This window comes from Pristiophorus japonicus, chromosome 20 (assembly GCF_044704955.1).
Source record: "Pristiophorus japonicus isolate sPriJap1 chromosome 20, sPriJap1.hap1, whole genome shotgun sequence".
NCBI classification, from domain to species: Eukaryota; Metazoa; Chordata; class Chondrichthyes; family Pristiophoridae; genus Pristiophorus; species Pristiophorus japonicus.
The window spans coordinates 27,916,347-27,923,189 of record NC_091996.1 but is presented as its reverse complement, the minus strand read 5'-3'; positions in this window follow the sequence as shown (position 1 = coordinate 27,923,189).

Genomic DNA, 6,843 nt, shown 5'->3' with positions numbered 1-6,843 from the left:
GATGACCTCATCAGGTTATGTAGAAGAAGAACAAGGAACTCAATGTATGGGAACAGAAATTTTCCTGTCACTGCATGATGCACAGTATTGTGTCAGCACGCTACCATCATCATCGTAGGCAGTCCCTCGAAATCGAGGAAGACTTGCTTCCGCTCTGGAAGTGAGTTCTTAGGTGACTGAACAATCCAATATGGGAATTGCAGTCTCTGTCACAGGTGGGACAGTCAGTCGTTGAAGGAAAGGGTGGGTGGGGTGTCTGGTTTTCCGCACGCACCTTCCGCTGCCTGCGCTTGTTTTCTGCATGCTCTCGGCGACGAGACTAGAGGTGCTCAGTGCCCTCCCGGATGCTCTTCCCCCTCTTAGGGTGGTCTCTGGCCAGGGATTCCCAGGTGTCAGTGGGGATGTTGCATTTTATCAAGGAGGTTTTGAGGGTGTCCTTGAAATGTTTCCTCAGCCCGCCTGGGTCTTGCTTGCCGTGTAGGAATTCCGAGCAGAGCGCTTGTCAGGCATGCGGACAATGTGGTCGAGTGTGGTCAGTGCTTCAATGCTGGGGATGTTGGCCTGAAAGAGAACACTGAAGTTGGTGCGTCTGTCCTCCCAGGGAATTTGCAGGATCTTGCGGAGACATTGTTGGTGGTATTTCTCCAGCGATTTGAGGTGTCTACTGTATATGGTCCACATCTCTGAGCCATACAGGAGGGCGGGTATCACTACAGCCCTATAGACCATGAGCTTGGTGCCAGATTTGAGGGCCTGATGTTCGAAAACTCTCTTCCTCAGGGGGACGAAGGCTGTGCTGGCGCACTGGAGACGGCGTTGAACCTCGTCGTCGATGTCTGCCCTTGCTGGTAATAGGCTCCCAAGGTCTGAAAAGTGGTCCATGTTTTCCAGGGCCGTGCCGTGGATCTTGATGACTTGGGGGCAGTGCTGTGTGGCGGGGTCAGGTTGGTGGAGAACCTTTGTCTTACGGATGTTTTGTGTAAGGCCCATACTTTCATACGCCTCAGTGAAGATGTTGACTCTGATTTGGAGTTCAGTCCCTGGCCAGCACGCTACACCACTGCTTCCAATATCTAGAAGTTTACAATTAACTATCCAGTGAATTCAAATGTAACTGAAAACAATTATTGTGTCTTCAGAGCAACAGATGAGTTATTTTTGTCTTCCTGGACTAACTGGGGAAGTTGCAGATAACTGGATTCAAGACATGATATAGAGTTTTGTCAATTGCTGATTGAGTGCAAATTCTTGTTGGAGCATTGGAAGCCTTGTATAACTCTGCATCGCTTAGTAGTACTGTGTGAGTCTTCCAGGTTGATTCATGACCTAAATGATAACTTTTTGTTTGTTTAATATCCTGTTGAAACAAAAACAGATAAAGATGGAAACACACAGCAGACAAGTCAGTATCTGCGGAGAAAAAAGATAAGTTGACATTTTGGGTGCAGACTTTCCTTCAGATTATGTACGATGAAAGGTCCACACCAGAAACATCAAGTTATCTGTTCTGTCCACAAATGCTGACTGACCTGAATCTTTCCAGGTTTTTCTGCTTTTATTTTGCTTTTTACAACAACAACTTTCATTTGTATAGCGCATTTAACGTAGTGAAACGCCCTAAGATGTTTTTTTTTACTAATATCTTGTTGTTTGGTTGGTTGGTTTCCAAGACTATCGATTCTAAAGGCAACTTATTTTTTTTAATATCCATTTTGTCCTCGTCCATTGGCTCAACCTTTGTAATGTCTCCCATCTCATTGGTTGATGGCCCTTATCACTGAAACATCAGACCTATAAAAAAGCTGGGATGTGGGCCTATACTGAGCCAAACCAATTGAAAAGGTAAGACAGGGCACTATTTGTTGACACTTTAGTTGAAAACTATAATTGCACAAACAATGTTCATGATATACACACGCATTTTTATCGAATAGGTATACATCATCATCATCATCATAGGCAGTCCCTTGAAATCGAGGAAAACTTGCTTCCACTCCTAAAGTGAGTTCTTTGGTGGCTGAACAGTCCAACATGAGAGCCACAGACCCTGTCACAGGTGGGACAGATATTCGTCGGGGGAATGGGGGGTGGCACTGATTTACCACACGCTTCTTCCGCTGCCTGCGCCTGACCTCTTCACGCTCGCAGCATTGAGATTCGAGGAGCCCAACACCCTCCCAAATGCACTTTCTCCACCTAGGGCAGTCTTCAGCCAGAGTTTCCCAGGTGTCAGTGCTGATGTCGCATTTCACCAGGGAGGCCTTGAAACGTTTCCACTGCCCACCTTTGGTTTGTTTGCTGTGAAGGAGCTCCGTGTAGAACAATTGCTTAGGGAGTCTCGTGTCTGGCGTGCAAACTATGTGGCCTGCCCAGCAAAGCTGATGGAGAGTGGTTAGTGCTTCAATGCTGGGGATGTTAGCCTGGGCGAGGACACTGATGTTGGTGCGTCTGTCCTCCCAGGGGATTTGCAGGATCTTGCGGAGACATCGTTGGTGATACATCTCCAGCGACGTAATGTGTCCTCTGTACATCGTCCATGCCTCTGATCCATACAGGAGGGCGGGTATTAGTACAGCCCAGTCGACCATGAGCTTGGTGGTAGGTTTGAAGGCCTGGTCTTGGAACACTCTTTTCCTCAGGCAGCCGAAGGCTGCACTGGCGCACTGGAGACGATGTTGAATCTCCGCATCAATATCTGCCTTTGTTGACAAGAGGCTTCCGAGGTATGGGAAGTGGCCCACGTTGTCGAGGGCATACAACAGGATGTGCAATTCCCCTATTAGTTGCAGTCAAGTAAAATCTAGAGTTGTCTTCCCTCCAGGATTGTGCTGGAGTCTCCAGGAATGAACGAGTAATCTCATGGACACTGCTGCCAGCAACCTGTGAGAAAAAATAATAGGGGCATTAAAGAAATTGTGTTTCTTATATTTAAACACTTTAGTTTATTAGTTATAAAAAATCTTGTAGATGGGGAAAACAGTCTGTTTAACTGGGTGGGGCAGTTGGAGGAGAAAGCTCAAGTGATGATGAAATCCCCAGGAATGTGTCCAAGCAGTGTTCGTAACCCCAGTGAAATCCAATACAATTGCAGTTCATATTGTGTGGTGCAACAGCCTATCAGTTCAAGTCTTGTGGTTCACTCATACCGGTTCTTCAAGTTGCACTCCATTCATCACGAATGCCCTGGAGGCTCATGGTGTAATTAAAAAGGAACAGGTTGTATTTTGCTCTTGTGAGGAAATGTATAGGACAGGCTGTGATTTTATATGAGATTGTAGAGCATGACGAGGCTCATGGGACAGCCATTTACATTAGATTTATCAACTTTTGAAATAATTTTGCACTTAAGAAGAAGGTGGAAGCCACATCTTGGATTTTATCTGGGATGTGTATTCCAGATCCAAAATTCATGCAAGGGTAGATGTGAGATTCACCAAACCTATCTGTCTCCAAAGAGGAGTGAAGCAAATTTGTCTACTGTCACTCATCTTATTCAATCTCTTCATCAAAGAAGGAATCACAACAGATGGATTCAGCATTTCTGTTCTTTTTTAAAAAAGGTGACAAGGCAGACTCGGTAACTATAGGCCCATCAGTTTAACATCAGTAATAGAAACATAGAAAAATAGGTGCAGGAGCAGGCCATTTGGCCCTTCGAGCCTGCACCACCATTCAATATGATCATGGCTGATCATGCACTTCAGTACCCCATTCCTGCTTTCTCTCCATACCCCTTGATCCCTTTAGCCATAAGGGCCACATCTAACTCACTTTCGAATATATCTAACAAACTGGCCTCAACAACTTTCTGTGGTAGAGAATTCTACAGGTTCACAATTATCTGAGTGAAGAAGTTTCTCCTCATCTCGGTCCTAAATGGCTTACCCCTTATCCTTAGATTGTGACCCCTGGTTCTGGACTTCCCCAACATCGGGAACATTCTTCCTGCATCTAACCTGTCCAATCCTGTCAGAATTGTATCTGTTTCTATGAGATCCCCTCTCATTCTTCTAAATTCCATTGAATATAAGCCTAGTCAATCCAGTTTTTCTTCATATGTCAGTCCTGTCATCCCGGGCATCAGTCTGGTGAACCTTCGCTACACTCCCTCAATAGCAAGAATGTCCTTCCTCAGATTAGGAGACCAAAACGGTACACAATATTCAAGGTATGACCTCACCAAGGCCTTGCACAATTGTAGTAAGACCAAGTGCTCCTATACTCAAATCCGCTAACTATGAAGGCCAACATACCATTTGCCTTCTTCACCGCCTGCTGTACCTGCATGCCAACTTTCAATGACTGATGTACCATGACACCCAGGTCTCGTTGAACCTCCCCTTTTCCAAATCTGCCACCATACAGATAATATTTTGCCTTCCTGTTTTTGCCACCAAAGTGGATAACCTCACATTTATCCACATTAAACCGCATCTGCCATGTATTTGCCCACTCACCTAACCTGTCCAAGTCACCCTGCAGCCTCTTAGCAACCTCCTCACAGCTCACACTGCCATCCAGCTTAGTGTCATCTGCAAACTTGGAGATATTACATTCAATTCCTTCGTCTAAATCATTAATGTTTATTGTAAATAGCTGAGGTCCCAGCACTGAACCTTGCGGTACCCAACTAGTCACTGCCTGCCATTCTGAAAAGGACCCGTTTATGCCTACTCTTTGCTTCCTGTATGCCAACCAGTTCTCTATCCACATCAGTACATTACCCCCAATACCATGTGGCACACTAATCTCTTGTGTGGGACCTTGTCAAAAGCCTTTTGAAAGTCTAAATACACCACATCCACTGGCTCCCTCTTGTCCACTCTACTCGTTACATCCTCAAAAAATTCCAGAAGATTTGTCAAGCATGATTTCCCTTTCATAAATCCATGCTGACCTGGATCGATCCTGTCATTGCTTTCCAAATGTGCTGCTCTTTCATCTTTAATAATTGATTCCAATATTTTCCCCACTACTGATGTCAGGCTAACCGGTCTACAATTACCCGTTTTCTCTCTCCCTCCTTTTTTAAAAAGTGGGGTTACATTAGCTATCCTCCAGTCCATAGGAACCAATCCAGAGTCAATAGACTGTTGGAAAATGATCACCAATGCATCCACTATTTCTAGGGTCACTTCCTTAAGTACTCTGGGATGCAGACTATCAATCCCATCAATTCCCTCACAAAATTTGCTGACTAATAGGGAAGATGCTTGAAAGAATCCTAAGGGATGCAATATTTGAATACTTAGATAGGGTGGGACATATTCGGGACATCCAACATGGCTTCACAACATGGCTTCATAATAAAGAGGTCATGTCTCACAAATCTAATTGTATTTTTTGAACAAGTTACAAAGTTGCTGGATGAGGGAAGCCCAGTAGACATTGTCTACTTAGATTTCCAAAAAGCTTTTGACAAGGTACCGCATAGGAGGCTTCTCTATAAGATCGGAGCCTCTGGTATTAGTGGAAATATATTTGAGCTGGATACAGAACTGGCTGGCAGAACGCAGGCAAAGAGTAGTTATAGATGGATTTGGTTCTGTTTAGAGACCAGTGACCAGTGGTGTCCCGCAGGGATCAGTGTTGGGACCATTGCTTTTTACTATTTTTATTAATGATCTGGATTCAGGGGTTGGCGGCACAATTTGCAAATTTGCAGATGATACTAAGATCTGTGCGAGTGCTAGAACTGTAGAAGAGCCTCATCTGATTCAGGCAGATCTTAATGTTTTAGGAAACTGGGCTCATGACTGGAAAGTTATGTATAACTTGGATAAGTACAGTGTTATACATGTGCGCAGGGCAAATGCTCAACATACATACACCCTCCAGGGAAAGGCATTAAAGATGGAGGAGATAGAAAGAGATTTGGGCATTCTAGTGCATACATCCTTAAAGGTACATGAGCAATGCCGTGCAGCGATAGCTAAAGCAAATAAGGTGTCGGGGTGTATCCATCGGACAATTGAGTATCAGATGAGGCGTACTGTTTTGTCCTAGTACAAGGCCTTAATCAGGGCGCACTTGGAATACTGTGTCCAGTTTTGGTCTCCTCACATGGTTGGTGATATTGAGGCTCTGGAAAGGGTGCGGAAGAGGGCCGCTCGACTAATTCCAAGTTATAACATCTTAGTTATCACGATAGGCTAAAAGAGTTGGGACTCTTTACTTTAGAGCAGCATAGACTTAGGGAGTATATGATTGAGGTTTATAAGACAATGAAGAGAATAGACAGTGTTCCAGCTGACAGTTCATTTCAACTAAATAAGTTAGGCAGGACTAGGGGGCACAAATTTAAGTTATATAAGGCTAGATCTAGGTTAGATGTCAGGAGGTGGTTCTTTTCACAGAGAATAGTAGACCTCTGGACCAAGCTGCCCTCTCATGTGATGGATGCAGATTCACTGAACTCTTTCAAGCAAAAGCTGGATTTGTTTCTGGCTGCGGCAGAGACCTCTTACAGAAGGTGGGTACGGCAGGGAATTTAATGGCCAGAGTGATCTCCTGGACTAGTTTTGATTGCCTAGATAGGTCGGAGAGGAATGTCCCAGATTTTTGCCCAAATTGGCCTGGGTTTTTATATCTTTTTTTTGCCTCTCCCAGGCATGTTATGTAGATCACATGGTCATAGGGTTTTGGGTGTGGTGGAATGTATAAGTTGTGATTCACAAAGTATCGCAATTGTGTGGGATAGGCTCGATGGACCAGATGGTCTTCACTTGTCCGTCATTGTTCGTATTTTCGTTCCGGCCATATCTGGACATAAGCATAAGAAATAGGAGCAGGAGTAGGCCAATTGGCCCCTCGTGCCTGCTCTGCCATTCAATAAGATAATGG